Source organism: Notolepis coatsorum (genome assembly GCF_963971535.1).
Source record: "Notolepis coatsorum genome assembly, chromosome: 5".
Taxonomy (NCBI): domain Eukaryota; kingdom Metazoa; phylum Chordata; class Actinopteri; order Aulopiformes; family Paralepididae; genus Notolepis; species Notolepis coatsorum.
In genome coordinates, this window is record NC_140169.1 from 33,736,391 (window position 1) to 33,757,512 (window position 21,122).

Below are 21,122 nucleotides of genomic sequence, written 5' to 3' on the forward strand. Positions count from 1 at the left end.
TGAATGAATGAATGAATGAGGGGCAGTCTAATTGCAGAGAGAACATAATATTAACTAGAGTCCGCTATACCCGAGACACCTTCTTCATTTGTACCGCAATTTGAGACCGAAATTGGAGTGTGGAACAAAACATACAAATGCCATCCCCATGCACATTCAAGTCACTCTCCACCCTCTGGTCTTTACTCTTTGGCCACCGGCACGGTCCATCGTGATATTGGAGATGGATCGAGCAATAGCCTGTTACTGCACCACCCATGTAGCTGTCAAAGCTCCATCACAAATTACTTTTTGCAAGGGTTTACTGACTGTCATACAAATAATCAACCAACTACATACTGTAACTTTTCAGTGCACGTTTTTATTTACAATGTGACAACAGCCTTGTGAGCTCCCGCACACAGACATGATGGAATTCAAGTTCAAGTTTGTATTGATCACATATAGGCAGGCTACACATGGCGTAGGCTACATGGCAGTGAGATTCATTGTTCTTGTATATGCTCTCGTATAATTTTTTATATAGGCTACCTAATACAGACATCAAAATAGATTGTATGCCTCTACAAATCATATGCAGGTAGAAAATTGACGGAGAACTTTTTTTTTTTTTTTTTTTTTTATATCTTTCTTCCCCTCCTTTTTCCCGATTTTTCTCCCATCCCACCCTTCCTGGTTGTTGCGTACTTTCCCCTACTGTTGGTCCCGGAGACCGGAGACTGTCACATGCTTTCCTCCGACGCATGTGCAGCCTGGGGCAGGCCAACCTGGCCGCGCAGGTTCTCACCGGGGAGAGTGTAGCGTGTGGGAGGCCACACTATCTCTCCTTAGTTCCAACCCTTGCTGAGCAGGCGCCCCGACCGAACTGTAGGGGTCGCTGTCCACAATGCCCAGGACCCACCCTTCAGCTTTCCCACCCCCTGATACAGCCAATTGTATCAGTGTGAGAGGCCAGCCAAGCTGATAGCAACGCCGGGAGCTGGATTCGAACAGGCGAATCCAGTGTCTCCCGGTGTTGGTGACGAACGTAATCTCCGTGCGCCACCTGCCCCCCCCGACGGAGAACTTTAATCCCTGGGTATTAATCGAACGAAATGAAGAAAAGGAAGTCATATTCCAGCATGGTTATTAATGACACCAATGGCAAACAGTGGTTATATATCGTATGGCTATCGCGTCCCGCTCTAGCCTATTGAGATACCCCTTATCTCCTATGGTACCTAATGTACCCCACGAACAACTAAATGCACCCCACCTGAGGGCCCCGCCCCTATGGAGGCGTAGCCTATATAACCATGACTCTGGTCACCAAACACTCTTCCTCTATTTTCGTTCCATCGTATCGGCTGCGTGCACCATACGTAACTAGCAGGATGAAAAAGATCAGAGTCATAATGTTGAAAGCTTACCGGAGCTTACTTGTGCCTCAAATAGATCCGCTATCAGCTCTATCTTTAATCTTTCAAAATGTTCAGTTGCTATCGCTATTAGCTCTATCTTTAATCTTTCAAAATGTTCAGTTGCTATTGCATGCACTCATCTGTGTTTCACTACACACATGAGTGCATGCTTACCAACTGTCCGTCTGCAACACTACTATCACCAACATCTAAGAAGGGAGATCCCCCCTTGAATGGCCCTTCTAAGGTTTCTCTCCTCCACACTGCCTGTGGAGCTTTTTTCCCTATTGTTATGTTTTAGTGAGTTTTTCCTTACCTTCATGTGGGGTATGTCTGGGAGTGCTTGCATTCTTTCATTTATTTGCATTCATCTAAAAATGTTTGGACCTTATGGTGTTCTTGTTCTGTTCTTGACTTATTGTTATGTTTTCTTCTTGACTTGTTTAAAGAAGACCTGTACGGCCCATGGGGACATTAACGTGTGTTGTCGGGCCCTATAAATAAATTTGATTTGATTTGATTTGATTTGCTGGCCCCTGGCATCTTCGAAGCATGTTTTCGGCGACACGACGGGCCTATGTTGATGTTCCTCGTCTGATGACAGCAGATCAAGGTTCAGCTGTACAAGATTGGCTGTCGGGCCAGCTTGTACCCAGGTAGGCCCTGTGTCTTAAGGCATGGGTATTAGTGTTAGTAATGCTGGTGTGTTTTGTTACACAACCATGTTGTGTGTTGGCGCCGGGGGCAGGATGGTTTGGTGAACATTCACTGCAGTGAACGGTTTCCAAACTGTCTTGGGCGTGCTGCTAAACATCTAATGCTATGCTACATGCTATCGCTAATGCCACATGCTACCACTACTGCTACATACTACTGCTCCGCTGTTCTAATGTCTCCGCCGTGAGATGTTGTCACTTCTCCCTCCTCTTGCCCGGTTCATCAATGAAGGTCAGTCGGTGGCTGTTGTGGTTTTTTTTGCTGAGTCCTATTTACCTTTTTTCGGGTAAACAGGGTAGGCCGTGGCTAGGTAGCCTAGCCAGGTATGTTACCTTGTGTTCCGGCGGGGTCTATGGAACGGTGTCCCCATCTGGGGCCGATGCGTGAGCTCGGCGGTGTAGCAGTAGAGCTATATTACTGCAGGATGGGACTTAACGGCGGGTTATGGCTCAGCTGGCTAGTTCCTATCCACATTGGCGTCGGGTAGTGGGGCTATGGGTCCAGCCGACATGGTAAACATGTTGCGTGTCTGTGCGCAGGCGGTTGTTGATCTGGGTTCCACATCGCCTCACGCTAGGCTGTAGTAGTATAGGGGCAGGGCCGCCTGGGAGAAATGTGAGGCCCTGTGCGAATTTAAACGCGAGGCCCCCCACCCCCTGAGGCGGCCCTGTGTAGTGGGCTATTGTTTCGTTCTGTCACTCTGCTATGAGAAGGTCTTGCTACAGCTTTCTCTCCTCTCAACCATTCATACTGACGGTCAATCGGTATACTGGGGGAGTAGTGCGGGGGGGCTTTGTTTACCTTTTTTGGTAAATGGGCTAAGCTAGGGCTGGTGTGCTGTTGTGAATATTTTGAATGAAGGCGGGACTAGTTCGCTCTGGTCCGCCTCCCCTTAACGTTGTGTATATGGGTTTGCTCATTCTACAGTATTTTGTGGTTTAGTTCTTTTATTCATTTAACCCTTTCATGGTGCACACCACAGTGGAGGTTGCTGTTTGCAACCACCACTGGTGCTCCGTGTTAACATCAGTCCTTTGTTTTTGACATATTGAAACAGTGCCCCGTCCGGCCGACGCCATGGGTGGGTCGGCCTGGCGAGTGGCTGGTGGGCTGTTAAAGCCTGTACCGCCACGGTATGGAATTGGCAGCGATTAGAACTGTGTTCGAATTGCTGTTTTTTTCTATTAAAAAAAATAAAAATAAAAAAATGGTGTCTGGTGGCGGGGCCTTGAGGGCCAGCCGACGTCGACACATCGCGCGAGGTTGTTGACGTTATTAGCTTTGACCCAGCCGCAAGCTATAACCGCTCAGGGTTCCCCTCTCCGCAGGGGATTTTGGTCTTCTGCTGGAGCGCGGGCGGTATTGTCCTAGGCCCTACACCGCCTCACACCGCGCAGCCAGAAGAAGAGAGAGCACGGCCTCGTCAGCGGCGATGACGAGGCCCTCGACAGGCGGCCATGTTTTCCCCCGCCGGAGGTATCCTGGGCGTTGATTCGACAGGTGTCCACAAGGCCGACAGCCTTGGCGGCCGAGGGATCGGCCATGTAGGATGGGTTCGGCTTGAACAAACAAGCCGTCACCGTCCTGCCGCGAGCAGCCCGCTCTCTGATCACTCCCTTCCCCAACACCAGCGGAAAAAGTGGGCTCTGATTGTTTCCTTTGGCTGCGGGCCGCATGCCTTCGTTGAAGCGCGGGCGGCCCCCCTTTCGCTTCTCATGGGGACAGGGGCTGACACCCAGTTGATGGCTGAGCCTGGGTCTGTCCGTGAGAATGTTGTGCTGTCAAGCGGCTCCCACACCATAAGATGTGTTGGTTGAGCCTGGTGTTACGTCTGTCAACTTAAGTGTTGTCAGCAGGGGGGCTCGAAACCTTTTGAGGCACACAGTGGGGGCTTCCCCGGCCTCGCCTTCGCCAGGCCTGGTATCATGTTGGTGCCTCCCACTCCTGAAATATTGGCAGTGGTCGCAGGCACGCGTGATTTGGGGTGGTAGTAATATCACTGCAGGGCTACGGTGTGTAGGAACCCATGGGGTCCTTACACCTTGCATGTCCGGCTGCAGAACAACTCCTCAGCATGTTCTGGAGGGGTGTTCAGTGGGGGGGCTTTTTTCATCGGAAGCCCCCCGTATCAGACCGGCCCTTTCTGTCGGGGTCCCCCCTTGGGTGCGATTGCCTCGTGGGTGGAGTCAGGGTCAGATGTCCCGACACGGAACGCGCTGCTCGCACGGTTCCAGGGTTGGCTACGCACAGCGGGGGGACCGGGCCAACTATCTACAGTTCCTGGCGGACCTGCGCCACGTGATGGCGGGTGCGTTGGGAGTGTCATCACATATGACTACGGCAGTACCATATGTCGAGGTGGATGGAGAGAACGCTGAGGGCGGGGACTTGTGTTTACACAACCCCACCCGTTTTCAGGTTTGGTACAGACCCTATTGTCAGGGTCTCCAGCAGTGACAGCTCTGGTCAACGAGATCCAATCTCTGTGGACGAAGCAAGCCATCGTCGTGGCGTTCTCCTCCCGGTGTTCTCTGCCTGAGAAGTCGGGAGGGAGGGGTGTAAGACCCAGGCTGGACCTGTCCCATGGGAAGGTTCAGCATTTTTTGGATCGTCTCCTACCTGTTGAACACTGTCAGGTGGGGGTCTGGTTCTCCTCCATAGACCTGTAGGATGCGTATGCGCATCTCCGATCTTCCATCCTAGGGCTTACCTACGCTTCCTTTGCAGGGTTAGCGTATGTAAGTAAGTAAGTAAGTAAGTAAGTATTTATAAAGCACCTTTCATACATGTCATGTAGCTCAAAGTGCTGTACACAAATATAGGCATATATAACGATAAAAGCAATAAAGTCACAGTGATCAGTTAAGATCAATGTTTAAAAAAAAAAAATAATAATAATAATAGTAACGTAAAAATTAAAATAACGTAAAAACAGTAATTTGCTTACCAGTTTGGGAGAACAGGTCCGCACAAACATGTCCGCTCAGTAGCAACCGGAAGTGCACTAAACCAATGCACTTGTATGGTAGGTAGCAATGTTTAGCTCTTATAACGCTAGTGTAGTATGAGTACCAGAGGCTGCCGTTCGGTTTTCTCTGGCTCCCCGCATCTTCACCAAGTGCGTGGAGGCCGCACTGGGGCCTCTGCGTCGTCAGGGGTTACGGAGTGTTCTGCCCTGATGACGTTCTGGTCCTTCGCGGTCAAGGTAGATCGTCAGGTCTCGTACCAGGCAGGTCTCTACCAGCCTGGGGTTGCTGTAGACTGGATGTAGAGTACTCCTCTTCCCAGTCAACGGTTGGAGGGCTATGGGCATCCCTCTCAGAGCGTGTTGTCAACACGCTCGGGAGGTTCTGTCCTAGGACGGTTATGGCGCTGTCTCACGTCGCGTTTTCACCGACGCCTCCCTCGCTGGTGACGCGTCGGGCCAACGCAGTAGAGGGCAGCTGGCAAACCATGCTGCCCGGTCTGCGCCACATTCAATGTGTTGGTGTTGAAAGCGGTCCTTCTGGTCCACAAATGGTGTTGATCAGGACGGACGATACGACGTCAGTGTCGTGTATCGACAGACAGGGAGGAGTACGCTCCCCCTGTCTGCACCAGGCGGCGGGCGGCTGGCTATGGGCATCCTCCATCTGCGCGGCCTGAGGGCTCCCCACATCCCCGGCAGGGAGAATGTGGGTGCAGGTGTACTGTCGCGGGGCGGTCCTCATCCTGACGGGTGAGGATTACGTCTGGACATAGCCAGGCAGGTCTGGGACCGATGCCGTGCCGCCAGGGATTCTTCCCCATACATCTGTTAGGTCAGTTGTTGGGACGGGTACGTTGAGGGGCGCAGGTTCTTGATCCTGATGGTGTTACCATCCGGAATGCGCATGCTCCCTCCACTGTCGCGCTTACGCAGGCAGATGACGTATGTTCCAAGTGTGGTGTAAGGCGGGGGGCCGGGACTCAGTCTCCTGCCCCCTGGATCCTGTCCTTAGTTACCTCCAGTCTCTCCTTGATAGACTGTCGGCTTCGACGGTGAGGGTATATGCAGCAGCTATATCCTCCTATCATGAGGGGTTGAGGGGATCTCTTGTTCAGCCACCCTCTTGTGAAGCGTTTCCTGCTTGGCGCTCGACGCGTTAAGCCGGTGCAACGCTCCTGGGCTCCGACTTGGGATCTTCAACTGGTCCTAGGTCGGTTGTCCTTGGCCCCGTTTGAGCCGCTCGAGCAGGCGCCGTTGGAACAGCTGTCGTTCAAGACCGCGTTCATGCTGGCCGTCACCTCCGCTGACGCGTGGGTGTGCTTTGTGCTCTCTCGGTACGCCCAGAGTGCCTGTCTTTCGTTCCGATTGCGGTGCCACTCTGCGGCCTAATCCTGCCTTCGTGCCTGTAAATATCCGGAGTTCTTCCGCTCCAGGGATATTGTGGTTCAGGCGTTTCATCCACCTCCTCACGGTGGTGAGTTAGATGCGGGCCTTCACCTGTCATGTCCGGTCCGTGCTTTGGGAATTGCCTCAGCCGACTCAGGACCTCGGGGTCACCGTTCAGCTTTTTGTCTGTCACGGTGGTTCTCATGCCGGTAAGGCACTATCGAACAGCGCCTGTCCCATTGGTTGTGCGAGGGCATTGCCCTCTGCTACACGTTGGCTGGGCAGGATCCCCCTGGGGGCGTCAGGGCGCACTCCGATCGTGGGGTGGCTGCCTCTGCCGCTCTCCTGGGTGGGGCCTCGGTGGAGGACATCTGTGCTGCAGCTTCATGGTCCTCCCCGGGCCCCTTTGTAAGGTTTTGCCTCATGGACATGACCGGGGGTTCTGTCTCCCAGGCGGTTCTGGGGTCTGTGGCCTTCCCTGCTTCCGGTCCTTTGGTAGGGTAGCAGGAGTGTGTGGGTTGGGCCACAGTGTGTTGAGTCACACGTGGTTCCGCCTGTGCGGTGTGTTCAAGGGGTTCTGGTTCCCTCTTGTTCGCATTCAGGTGGAGTTGACTGCGCACCCCCTTCACTAGGAAGGATGGGGTGACAGGGCTCCCCGCACCCCTTGATGTGGGCTTACGGGTCCTCAGGGGGTACATCTGTCGGGTCTCGCGTCCGCTCTAACCCATATCTCAATAGGCTAGAGCGGGACGCGATAGCCATACGATATATAACGATATATATAAGTTATATTAGTATTGGCTGAGCGTCCCGCTCTACGCGGCCCTGAGTTCCCTTTTGAGGGATATTTTGCTGGAACGAGATTTGGCGAGGAAGAGTGTTTGGTGACCAGAGTCATGGTTATATAGGCTACGCCTCCATAGGGGCGGGGCCCTCAGGTGGGGTGCATTTAGTTGTTCGTGGGGTACATTAGGTACCATAGGAGATAAGGGGTATCTCAATAGGCTAGAGCGGGACGCTCAGCCAATACTAATATAACTAGGTTATATACATAACCTATCGTTAACGGTCTTTATTAGTGTTTGCGCTGCCCAGGCAGCAATGGTCTTTCGGAAGTTAATAGATATCATATCCGACATCACCGTACGTGTACATGTCTGTCAGCCAGTCGCGTATTTCTCCCATAACACGCTTCGCTCGGCTTAGTCCACTTTTCCACATTTCATGGGGGTGTTTCATGACCGTATATGGTTAATTACGGGTGGTTCTATATGCAAATACTTAAAATCGTGCATGAGCGCGGAGCGTAGAACAAATGGTATTTATCAACACGGAGTGTGCGTAGAACCTGTGTACGCACGTGTGATAAATCCCGATTTTTATGTATGTACACACATTCTAAATTCTGTGCTTAAGAACGAAAATAGAACACTTTCTAAGCATTGTTGATAAATGAGGGTCCTGGGCCCTCATTCATCAACAGTTCTTAGAAAGTCTTCTACTTTCGTTCGTAAGCACATAATTTAGAATGTGTGCACGCACAAAAAAAACTGGATTTATCACACATGCGTACACAGGTCCTACGCACACCTGTCTTGATAAATATCACTTTGATCCTACGCTTGAGCTCGTGCATGGTTTTGAGTATTTGCATACCATATGGTCATGAAACACCCCCATGGGATGTGAAATAATGGTCTAACCCGAGCGAACTCTGAGAGACTTAACTGAGAGCGAGATTGATCACCGAGGTCCAACCAACAAATTGAACGTATACACAGCATTTCCCGTTGTGAACAATCTTATTTGGAAACATGACACACAGAATAATAGTATTTAGCGTTTTATTTTAAACAATATTTAATCGTATGATTATAGATATTTTTAGAGAATAAATAAATCCAATGAAGTTGCCAAGTTCACAGACAACTCCGCTGAGGAGGAGGGAGCGTGTAGACTATCTTCGGTGTGCCGGGAGCCAAGGATGTTGATTGACCCAGTCCTGCTACAGAACCAGCACATTGACAGAAATAAATGACAAGCTGACCCGACATTAAGCACTGTAATGGCTGAAATTAAATCAATTTCAGCAGGCCAACTCTGCGCTCTACAATGCCTATTATGTGCGCTCGTCATGAGCCCGTGGTTCTGGTCAGAGTCATTATGGCTTCAGTGGATAACCTGATCTGCATTTAAGTGATGTTTTAGATACCCCAGTAATAACATTACAATTGAATTAAATACAATTAGGCCTGAATGAGACTCCGGCCACTGGCACATTATCAGCCAAAATGCGCATTGCAGATTATCTGTACATTGACAGAGTGGAATCCCGTTCACATTACTGGATTTGTTTATTGATGGAGCATTGAAAGCTATATGGGTACAGTCTATATATTGCTCCGATGATGTTGGGTAACCTGGCGTAAAATCCTCTCTTGGCCTCCTGTTATTGTGGGAACTGGGGTCTGGAGCACAGCCCAATTGCTGAACACACGAGAAGATATAGGAGCGGTTTCAAGGGTGTTTAATGTCAAATGAGCAACACAGGAATTGGGGGGAATAGAACAGGGTTATGTTCTGTCTTGTGGCTGCCGTGGCGGCAGTGAGCGAGCAAGCGGTCCTGGTGCTTGTCTTGGAAGCTGCTGGGTTGCAGCGGGAGAACAAGTGTTCCACAGGAGAGAAACAGGTTAGAGTAGGCAAATACACTGTTGGTATCTAGCAGAGCTTACGGCAGAGACGTTGTACCTGGGCAGTGGTAATTAATACCACGACAGCTTCTGGTCAGCGTCGAGGTGTAGAAGTAGTCCCCCCATCAGGGAAGGGTTGAGTGCAGCTGTGGAGAGTGGGGTGCCTGACCGCGTGCGAATTAGGGGGATGAAATACAGCTGGGCGTATGAGGGTAAAGGAAGGGGTGACTGGAGAAGGAGAGGATGAGGAGGAGTGTGCAGTGGATGGAGAGGGGGATGAAGAGGAGCGTGTGGAGGACGTGAGGGGAAAAGGGGGGGGGGAGTGAAGTAGGCCCGTGCTGTGATTATGACAGTTATTGATATATGGATATTGTATATAGTTGGTGGGGTTGGGGAAATTAGACATCCAACACTGCGTTTTGCTCCACGCTCCAATGTGGGTCTCAAATTGTGGTACAAATCAAGGAGAATGTGTCTCGGGTAGCAAACTCTACTTAATATTATTATGTTCTCTCTCTCTGCAAATAGACATGCCCTATATCTCTGAAAACATCTGAGCGCACACCGGAGAAGTATTCCTATAATAACGCTATGAACCAGGCTGAATTCATTTGGACATACCTATTCCACATGCTATTTAGGGTTTGACAATAATTACACTACTATCGCTATTTCACAATGAACTATAATGAATTACGGTTCATACAGAACACGCGCCAGTGTCGGGAGTAATGCACAAAAGCTTATTTCCGCGTTGAAACTAATGCATGAACTGAGGAGCGCATATGCCGTCCGTCTGCAGTAACGATATTCTACCACGGGGCGTCAGCTACGCGTGCGTAGATATCAAGTTCACGTTCAAATTGATAAATCCCACACTTTACTTAGAAATGGTCGTACGCACAGGTTAAGCACATATCTGTGCGTACGCAACGTTGATAAATGAGGGCCCTGGACTTTTACTTTTAAACCAACATAGTATAATTTTACACTTACTGTATATTTCTGTATATTTTTACTGTATATTTTATATTAGAATGTAACATAGGAAATGTATATCCCGGGCCATATATTATTCTTAGGCTTATTTTCATTCTTATTTGAGACTTGTTTTTGACTACCTAAATGTTGTTGTTTACTGTGAGCGATTTGTAGTGCCAAATTTCCCTCTGGATGAATAAAGTATTTATATTCTATTTATATATATATATATATAAAATAATATCTCTATTTTCAGGGTTTCCCACAGGATTTTCAGAGACTATGGGGGGTGAACCTCCAACCCTCTCGGGGGGTCCAGGGGCATGCCCCCCCCCCCCCCCCCCCCCGGAATTTTATATATTTTTTTTGTACATTTTAAAGTTAAATGCATCAATCTGGTGCACTTTGAGAGCAAAATAAAGAGGCTAGATTTATGATGAACTTTGTGCTCAAAACACAAAATCGACTAGACTAGTGCTTCCCAATCCTCTCCTCGAAGCACCCCAGCCGTTCAATGTATTTGTTAAATTCCACCACCAGCACACCTGATTCAACTTAACTAGCCCTTTATTAGTTGAATCAGGTGTGCTGGTGGTGGAATTTAACAAATACATGGAACGGCTGGGGTGTCTCGAGGAGAGGTTTGGGAACCACTGGACTAGAGCATACATTTGAGCCATCAAAGAAATGAAGCAAAAGTGGTTACCTGTGTTGAACTGGTTTATTTGCATAGAAAGAAATATATAGTGGATTACTATTACGACTACTGATACATCCCTATTGGCAAACTTTATATCTAAAAAAAAATAGTAGCGGGCCGCCACAGTCTATGTCATTGATGGGAAACCCTGATTTGTATCCTCTAAGTCAGGGGTCGGCAACCTGCGGCTCCCTGGCAATTTTTTTTTTTTTTTTTTTTATATATATATATATTTTTTACTTTTTTTTTCTTATTTTGGAGATCGATGTCATACTGTGACACTGAAATGAAAAAATATTTCATCAACTAAAATATTTTGTCAACTAAAATATTTCATCAACTAAAAACAGTACGTCACACCACGTGCCTCTCCCTGCCGTCTGCAAGTGGCTAATATTGAGTTTCCGACCCCCCAGTAAGCTAACCATGGATAAATCCAAAAAAAGGAAAGTCTGAGGAAAATAGAGGGTTTAATTTAGCGTGGACAGATTAATTTGCTTTCACGACTAACAATGCAGGCTTACCTGTATGCCTGATATGTGGTGCGAAATTTGCGAACAATGAAAACTTTACTTTTTATTTTATAGATTTTCCACAAATAAGGGAAGGACTCATATAGAGCTGCATAGTTCAGGGTTTTATTTCAAAGTAGGTCTACACAGCCAGTATTTTTTCTCCTCTTCATAAGAGTTTGAGGTTTTCCTTTGTTATAACAGGTAAAAACAGCAATAAAAAGTCAAATTTTTTCTTTTTGTTGCTTTATAATTCCATTAATGCAACAAACTGTGTGCTATAAGTATAAAGTATAATAAATCGCTAATTACTTTGGGTATGCAATTGTCAGGCGTTTTATGCTAAATGTGGGGTATGCTTGGGGATATATAAAACGTTATACACTGTGTTATCTTCATTTTAAGGGTAAATAGGTTGTGCGGCTCCCTGAGCATTTTATTTTGTGGGAGGGGGGAAAAGTGGCTCTTTTGATAGTAAAGGTTGCTGACCCCTGCTCTAAGTTATCACTACCCACTTTCAAAAACACTCTCAAAGAACACCTACGGGAGACTGCAATTCGAAACTGGCCCCTACAAATGTCCTAACCCAACCCCCTCCAATGTACAGTAAATGACCAAGTATGGCTTTGTCAATATTCCAATGTACAGTGTACAGTGTCCCCCACCCACCCACCCACCCCCTACCCAACCCCCCCCCCCCACCCCACCCACCCAACCACCTCCAATGTACAGTCCCCCCCCCCACCCAACCCCACCTACCCAACCTCCTACAATATACAGTTTCTACGTCAAATGTATATACTCTCTTTTCTGGGCTCTTTTGTATCACAAACAGTACTGTATTTGCAAATCTGGTATGTCATAAATGTATAGATGTAGCAGTACTGTCTACCTGTATGTCGTGTGTGCCAGTCAGATTCAGGAGCTGTATGGGGAAGGAGTCATTTTTATATTCAGCAGCTGTCTTTTGGAATAGTCTGCCCAGTGAACTGAAAACCATAGACAGTGCCGTTAGATTCAAGTCCAGCCTGAAGACATGGCTCAAAAGGGACTATACCTAGACACTTAGCTTAAGGCACCCTTGCATGTTGTATGAGTCTGTATGTATATAAATGTTAAATGGTATATGTGATGTGTTGTGATGTCACGTTTTGTATGATGCATGTGTTAAGCATCACATTCCCCCACCCCCCTACAAGGACCACAATGGAAATAAGCTCTGAGCTTTTTTGTGTTACATCCTTGGCAGTATATCCCGACTGTGCTCTTCTGTCACATGTTTATTTTTTATATTGTCAAATAAAGTCATTCATTCATTCATTCATTCATTCATATAATTGATGAATTGAAAATGGGGGACCCTGATGTAAACAAGACGAACGTCTTTCTCTGGTCTGCATCCTCTTAACAATTGTATGTATTGAGCTGTACTGTATTGTACCCATTCTGCAATCTGTTAATAAAGTTTTCAATCAATCAATCAATCAATCAATCAATCAATCAATCAATCAATCAATCAATCAATCTATGTCTGTATCTTCCACCTAGGCTTCCTGAGTACAGGAGACCAGGCAGCCAAGGGGAACTATGGTCTTCTGGACCAGATCCAGGCTCTGCGTTGGGTCAAGGAGAACATAGCGGCCTTTGGCGGAGACCCAGACCGGGTGACGGTGTTCGGCTCTGGTGCCGGAGCCTCCTGTGTCAGCCTGCTCACCCTGTCCCACTACTCTGAGGGTAAGACCTGCTCACCCTGTCCCACTACTCTGAGGGTAAGACCTGCTCACCCTGTCCCACTACTCTGAGGGTAAGACCTGCTCACCCTGTCCCACTACTCTGAGGGTAAGAGGCACGGCTATTATAATAAACTGTGTCAGCCTGCTCACCCTGTCCCACTACTCTGAGGGTAAGAGGCACGGTTATTATAATAAACTGTGTCAGCCTGCTCACCCTGTCCCACTACTCTGAGGGTAAGAGGCACGGTTATTATAATAAACTGTGTACAGTTTCCTCCCGCTCAAATGTATATATTCTCTTTTAGAAACGCTGTCTGTAAATAAACAGTACTGCTTATTTGTATATATTTTGTATGTCATAAATGTCTGGATGTAACAGTACTGTATATCTATCTGTATGTCATGTATGTCATAAATGTCTGGATGTAACAGTACTGTTTATCTGTATGTCGTGTATGTCATAAATGTAATGTATGTAATGTATGTATTATATACCTGTATGTCATTTATGTCCCTATGCCATAAATGTCATGTATGTTGTGTATGTCATAAATGCCACTATGAATTGAAAATGGGGGACCCTGATGTAAACTAGACAAACGTCTTTCTCTGGTCTGCATCCCCTTAACAATTGTGTGTATTGAGCCGTACTGTATTGTACCCATTCTGCAATCTGTTAAATAAAGTTTTCATTCATTCATAAATGTTATCATGAATTGAAAATGGGGGACCCTGATGTAAACAAGACGAAAGTCTTTCTCTGGTCTGCATCCCCTTAACAATTGTGTGTATTGAGCTGTACTGTATTGTACCCATTCTGCAATCTGTTAATAAAATGTTCAATCAATCAACTACAACTAACACAAAGACTAAAACTAGCTACCCTATCCCACTACTCTGAGGGTAAGAGGCAAGGTCAGAAACTAGGTGCCCTATGACTTTTGTGTACCGACCAACTGACTGACCAATCAACCAACAGAGCTAGCTATAGAGCTGCTGGTCACAGCTAAAAACAAGCATGTAATTCACACAGGTACTCTCAAAGTACATTTACATTTAGTAATTTAGCTGATCCAAAATGACTTACAAGTTCTGTACGACAAGTCATCAGGAAGGGTACAACTCTATCAGCTGAGTAACAATGTTCATCAGAGTGTTGCGTAGCAAAGTAGCATTGGGCTTTAATTGAAGTGTAAGAGCATCTTCACTGCGGAACTCCCTGCTGAGTCCACTGATTCCTCCCACAAGTGTCTACGACAAATGGTTAATGAGGTATGCAAGGTGAAATGGTGTGTGTATGTGTGTGTGTCTATCTGTGTGTGTGTGTGTGTGTGTGTGTGTGTCTGTGTCTATCTGTGTGTGTGTGTGTGTGTGTCTGTGTGTGTGTGTCTGTCTGTCTGTGTGTGTGTGTGTCTGTCTGTCTATCTGTGTGTGCGTGTGTGTGTGTGTCTGTCTATATATCTCTGTGTGTGTATGTCTGTTGTAATGGGAATTCTCAAGGATTTAAACGATGAGCCGTTTACAAATCATTCTGAGTCACGTTTGATAATAATAAGGTTTATTTAACAAATAATAATAGAAAAGTGATTAACAGATAATAATAGAAAAGTGATTAACAGATAATAATAGAAAGGTGATTTACAAATAATATAGAAAGGTAATTTCCACGTGGCCACGTCGAAAGGGCAGGCCGTGAGTCAGAAAACAAGTCCGTTAACACTTGGTCTGGCCCAGGTCTGACCCAGAGACAAGTCCACGTGCATGTCAAATACACAGTTGCCAGACATAACAATATATCAGATATGATGACTTAAGGTAAGCAGAATGGTTTTCTCAGAAACTAGAAACAGACAACAACTCTGTTATGACTAAGATGTTAAAGAGACATGCACACATTAACCAGTGTAATGGGAATTCTCTAACCTTGGGTTATGGCTCTGAAGAAACACAATCCTGTGACCTATAATCTGGGCCTTTATAATAGAATACTCTGTGTGTCCTTTAAAGAGACACACACACATTACGCCGATCCTAGTGTAACAGTCTGTAAAATGATAAAACAACACAGATCCATAATGACATGATAATATATTCCACGACAGTTCCCTCCTCTTGATAATTATTAATCACAATCATTATCACTTCATAAAGACATAAAGATAAAAATATTATCATCATTAAACTCAGCAAAAAACTATTTTTATTATATAAAAACAGTCACTAGAGGGAGAACGAAATCCACACATAAATGAATGATGACGGATGACAGGTAAACAGGTTGTCTCCAGCAAAACCCCTGTCTCGATGGTCGGGATTTCACAACACAGTGTCCCGGCTCTGGGCGCTCAAGGCCATACTTCACCCACCACCAAGCTGAAAAATTGAAATCACAAAAGAAAAAACAGGGCAGTACCTTGCAAGATAGACTGCGCTCACGAAATATAACACTGGGTGCATTACTAGAAGACAAAAAACATTCTCACAAAACTCATAGCGAAAACAGAATACACATGACTGCATTCTCACAGAGGCCGGGAGATAGCCAAAACAAAACAAAACTACAATTTGCAAACAAACATCTCCATTCTTTAACAAAGTTCAGTACATTGTTACTTAATATTTCCGAGATAATGTAATGTGATGTGGGTCAGACTTGCCTCTTAATCAGTTGTTGAATCTCAGGCAGGTCCCCCCTCTCCTCGCACCAAACACCCCCGGGCCGACCCAGTCTGATGGTTCCCTCGTCGTTGCCGATGCTCTGTTCTCTCGCACTGCCCCTGGCCTGAAAACAGGCTAACTGTCTTGATGTAGAGGATAACATTTTGCTGCTTTGTCTGGACCCTGACCTCGATGCCCTTCCGTGTGTGAGGCCTCCCCTACGTCAACCACCTGGACTATAAAAGCCTGTTGATGAATTGCAGTTAGGATTGAACTGTCTCATAGTTCTTTATCTTCGACCAATGATTCGGCCAGTGCTGGCCCAGCTGTGGTCAGCTGTTGGGCAGTGTCTGTTGTAGCTCATAGCTGCGTCGTCGTGTCCAGCTGCAGGCCAGAGCATGCAGTAGACCCACTGCAGGCTAGAGTAGTAGGCCAGCTGCAGGCTAGAGCAGGCTGATAGGCATATGCTTCTCCGGGAACAGCTTCCTCTCACTGGGGCAGTGGTCAGTAGGGCCGGTGGGCATTGGTTTGGCACAGATATGGAGGACCCCCCCCTGAGAAACCACAAAGGTGTACGTGGGAGAGAAGAGACAAAAGAGAGACAAAAGAGAGATATGAGTGGCTGGCTGTAATCTCCCCCTCTTTCATCTTTCTCTTTCTCAGCCACGCTTAAAAAATATTTGCCCGTTACCACACATTATAGACAGTTACACACTAAAACGGTAGAAAGGGTCCACTCCAGGCTTGAAGTTAGGACATTCTATAGTACCTCGATCAGCTCCAACGAGCACGCAGATTCCCTAAGTCATGACAACAAAAAACAACGTCTCTAAGAGTCTCGTCTGCAAACAGGTCATAATGATCTCTGCAGGTCACATAAAATTAGATGATCGCCGTCGCTAGCAGCTACTAAACATGCAAGTACTGAACAGGTAAATTCTCCAAGACTAAAGAGAGAGAGAGAAAAAAAAAAAAAAAAAAAAAAAAAACTGTATTCTGAAGCTGGCCGAAGATCATTCAATCACACTGTAAGACTGAACTGAACTTAAAGAGGAGACACTGCAGGTGCTTCCCCAGTTGACTACTCACATTAAGACAATACCCTTTTTTTTTTATCACAATTGTATGTTCAAATATGCACATGAGGCCTAATCTACTTAAATATGCACTAATTTGCATATAATTCCAGGACAGAAATCTGAACCTTGGATAAAGCCCTTTTTAAAAATTATAGCTCCATTTTGTCGACATATAGAGCCAAAGGCTATTACAGAGGGGATTTTGGATATCTCTTTTTATCACTCCATAAATCAGAATACACTCCATTCAGTCATTGTTATGGCAAAATTCCATACTACGCTAAATCAGATATGAATAGAACTGGACAAACCAAACAAACAAAACCAAACAAAAAATAAAAACCCACTCTCGCTGGCAGTGTGCTAAACATTCTGCCTCTGAACCACTCCTTCTATCGCCCTTTGCTAAGGCAAACACATTTCGATCACCGTGTGAATTGAGCCCTACTGTACTTGTACTGCATAATGACAATACATTATATTAGATATATATTGGTCATATCTGAGTCCTGGTTGAAGAAATCTGATTCTGACTCCACAATAAATCTACATGATTTTAATATTGACTGGTTGAGTGGTGCTGCAATTGATGTTCAGTCCCCTGGACTCCTTGTAAATACATTTAATTTACTAGTTGACAAACATACTCCTTCTAAAAAAATCTGCATTAAAGATAGAGTAATACCCTGGTTTTAAATGGAGGGGCAAGACAGTTAATACACACATACGACATGGAAGGAGCTGCAACAACATCACCCTGAGGATTGGCTGAAATCACTATTATGGCTGCCTTACAAGGAAAACAGAGCGGATCCCATAACCTTGTGACTTATGGCCTTATAGCAAGGATCAACATAGTTCATAACCATATTGTTTTGACTGGCTAATGTGTGCTTCTCTTAAAGATAAACGCACACATTACGTCGATATATGATGACAGCGTTGATCACTATTTACTTCTAAAGAAACGATCTAACATTGGGTTGGATTATAATGCCTGTCTCTATCTGTACATACATCTGACCCACACTATTCAGTCAGGTTGTTGATACCTCCATTTTAACACGCTTATTTTCTTTTGACAGACAAAAATAAAACAAAACAAAAATAGTTGTTGACTTGTATAAGGGCCAACTTGTCTTGACAAAAATAATAAAACTATAAAGCCCTTGAGGAGGCTGTTACCGGCTAAAATCTATAGTTGTGCGTCTGTGGCCACTGTTGTATACCGTCTGGTGAAAGGAATGAATGTCCACAAGGTCCGTTCCACTAATACCCCAAATGGGTTTATTTACCACATAATTATGCACCAATTGCATGTGATACAAAGCAAATGCCAACGATACCTTCAAAAGAACAAACAAACACTATACACTACAAACAAAACGATAACCTGGTTGTATGTTGTCTGGGCGCACGTCCTCTGTGGGTGCACTGACAGTGTGCACCTCCTTTGTGTGCACATCCTCTGTGTGCCCTTCACCATGGCTAGTTTGGCTACTTGTAATTGCCATATTTTGTCTCGCTCATAATCCAATGGCTAAACAAAACAAAACAAAAAATAAATAAAACCCAGGAAAACAGAAACAACCCAAAAACTGTTTATTTCAGAAGACTCTTTATGTTTTTCATTTCTGTTGAGGGGACTTTATTTTAGGCAGCTGGCTGATGTCATAAATGACAGCTAAAAATATTGAAGGATTAAGACATCTAGCCTATACATGGATTAAAGAAGGCAGCGCCGTGTTCCTGTTTCAGAAGAAATGTGAGTAAAGAGAGCATGTCTTCACTATACAAAGAGAAAAGCATCACCGGTTGTTTTACCAGCTCGGTGCTGGCAACTTCTGGGAACTCTTGGCCTTAATGCAAACTAGCTCTCCATTGGTCTGACGTGTCTAGGGAATGCCATGCCAAAAACCTTTGACCCGTGTAAATGCAAAACACAGTACATATTATGTTAGGTAAGGGCTTTAAAAAGGACTCAAGTTCAAGTTCAAGTTCTTTAATAGTTGTCATACAGAATACTTTCATACAAAATGCTTCTTACTGTTACGCTCCAGAGACTGTGCTAGACAAGATAGTATCAAATAACATAATAACATAATATAGCATGAATTTAGAAGAAGAAAAATGAGGTCACAGTGTTCGGTATAGACATATGTACAATGTTCTGAGTTACCATATAATATACAATACACAATACTATTCAGTGTACTAATGTACAGTACTATCTAGTGCAAAGCAGAAATGGGATGAGGTACAATTTTAGGTACAATTTACAGTAAGGTGTACGAGTTGTAGTGCAATCCTTCATCCATAAATATAAAGTGTGGGGAGTGGGTGCTACAGTGTGTTTGTTTAAAGTGGGTGTGTGCTATAAAGTGTGTGGAGTGGGTGCTACAGTGTGTTTGTTTAAAGTGAGTGTGTGCGTGTGGATGTGTGTGCTATGTGCGTTTGGTGGTTGTTGTTGTGTAGTGTTCATTCATTGTTGGACTCTCGTTTATCGTGCCATCAATCATTGGAATAACTGCCCACTGAACATAAGTAAATTGAATAGTAAAGTGTCTTTCAAATACCACCTGAGAATGCACTACTTAAATATGTGTGCACAATATTCTGATATTGATAATGATGTCTACAATGTTTACCGTTTTTAGATTATCATTGTGATTGTCATAATCTCACGTTATGTTTATAAACCAAATATACATAGAAATAAACTCTCTTTCCCCCCCCCTATGATTCTAACAACCCCAGAATCATAAATCATATTTGGTTTCTTAATAGGCCCCCTCCTCTTGCTCCCATCAGCTGTCTCAAATTACCACTGTATAGCAAACAGACCTTGTATCCATGATTGAATGAGTTTGAGCAAAATGAAACTGGACACATGCCCTCTGTCTGGCTCCATGTCATTCTCGAAGACACTATGACGTCACACGACCGCCGCCATCTTGGTATTGGGGAAACAAAAACGGATTTCTACCACCAAATGTACGCGTCGAGCTCCGTCTTTATTACCTATTTTATCACATTCCTGTTAATTTCATAACCCTTTCATATAATTTGTTTTGAAAATATTGAGGCCAACATGGCATATCCCTATTTCGAAAGCCCTACTGGTGATTCTAAGTGCATGTCCCCCCCCCCCAAGCTGACAGAAAGTTAAAAAGACAGGAAGTTGACTTCGAGAATAACACAGCAGCTAATACACACACTTGGTCTGCTCCCCTCATGAACTTCCCATAACGTGTCTCGATATATCAATTTGAGTAGATCTAGCACTGAATGCCTTTAGTGATTATCACGACAGCCGCTTTGTATTCCCTTGTAAACGATAACGGAGCAGAGCCGCGAGCCAGCTCTGTAACGGAGAAAGGACCCCGGAGTGACGTCACACGAATGCGACTGCTCAGTGGAAATGCGTTGGAAAACCTGTTGGTAAAAGCAATGACGCCTGCCGCGGACGTTAAGTTGGTAAAGTTCCTATAATAACTTTACGAAACGTGTGAAGACATTTTGATCGTTTTCATTTTTAGTTCATGTTATTAGATTTAGGCAATTATTGTATACACATGAAGCACTAGACAGACTATTTGTTTAGTTAAATAGTTGTCATTCTATATTTTAAAGAAACATTCCCATCAGCCCTCTCGCGGAACCCCTGGCAGATCTCCGCTGTACTAGAGTACTCGTGGAGGACAACGCCGTGTTTTTAGACTTTTATTTTGCGCAAACCACTCGTCTCGTCCGGTTCTGTGTTTTTGAACCAATGATACGCTAATGATAAAACAAATGTTGCCATTGTTGGTAAACAACTAACTTTAGGTTCGATTTAACGTTAGCTCCTAACGTTAGATGCAGCTACTACAGGCAATCAACGATGAAAACACCAAGGAAGCGGCACCCCGTATATCCCAGAACAGTAGCCCTGTGGTGTGTAGGCAATCTACCCGTTATAATAAATTGATTCATGTTTAACTTGTCCCCGTGTCAGTCCTTTGATCAGTGCCCACCCGTTTATTGTAAACAATGATGCATGCAATTGTTTTAACGCTATTCTGTGTCGTAGCCACGCTATACGTTGTATTCATTTTGTTAGCTATTTAGCCAATGTTGTTATCACTGAACGAACACCACCAAACGTTACTGATCTCTAATCCTCATTTAGCAGCCCAATTTCTCCGGCAGTAGCAAGTAAAACAACATACGTTACACTACCCATAACGCTACTCGGTTAAAAGTAAACACCACTATTGAGAAATGTAGTTAAACTATACGTGGCTGGCGTTGCTTTA

General features: G+C 45.2%; 1 pseudogene across 1 annotated transcript in view; it reads left to right on the forward strand.

The window, feature by feature from the left end:
- LOC311228800 (neuroligin-4, X-linked-like) overlaps positions 1-21,122 on the forward strand; it is a 221,731-nt pseudogene that overhangs the window by 34,500 nt on the left and 166,109 nt on the right. Inside the window, exon 3 of the transcript in view lies at positions 12,903-13,088. The product of the transcript in view is annotated as a neuroligin-4, X-linked-like (transcript). The remainder of the gene's footprint in view (positions 1-12,902; positions 13,089-21,122) is intronic.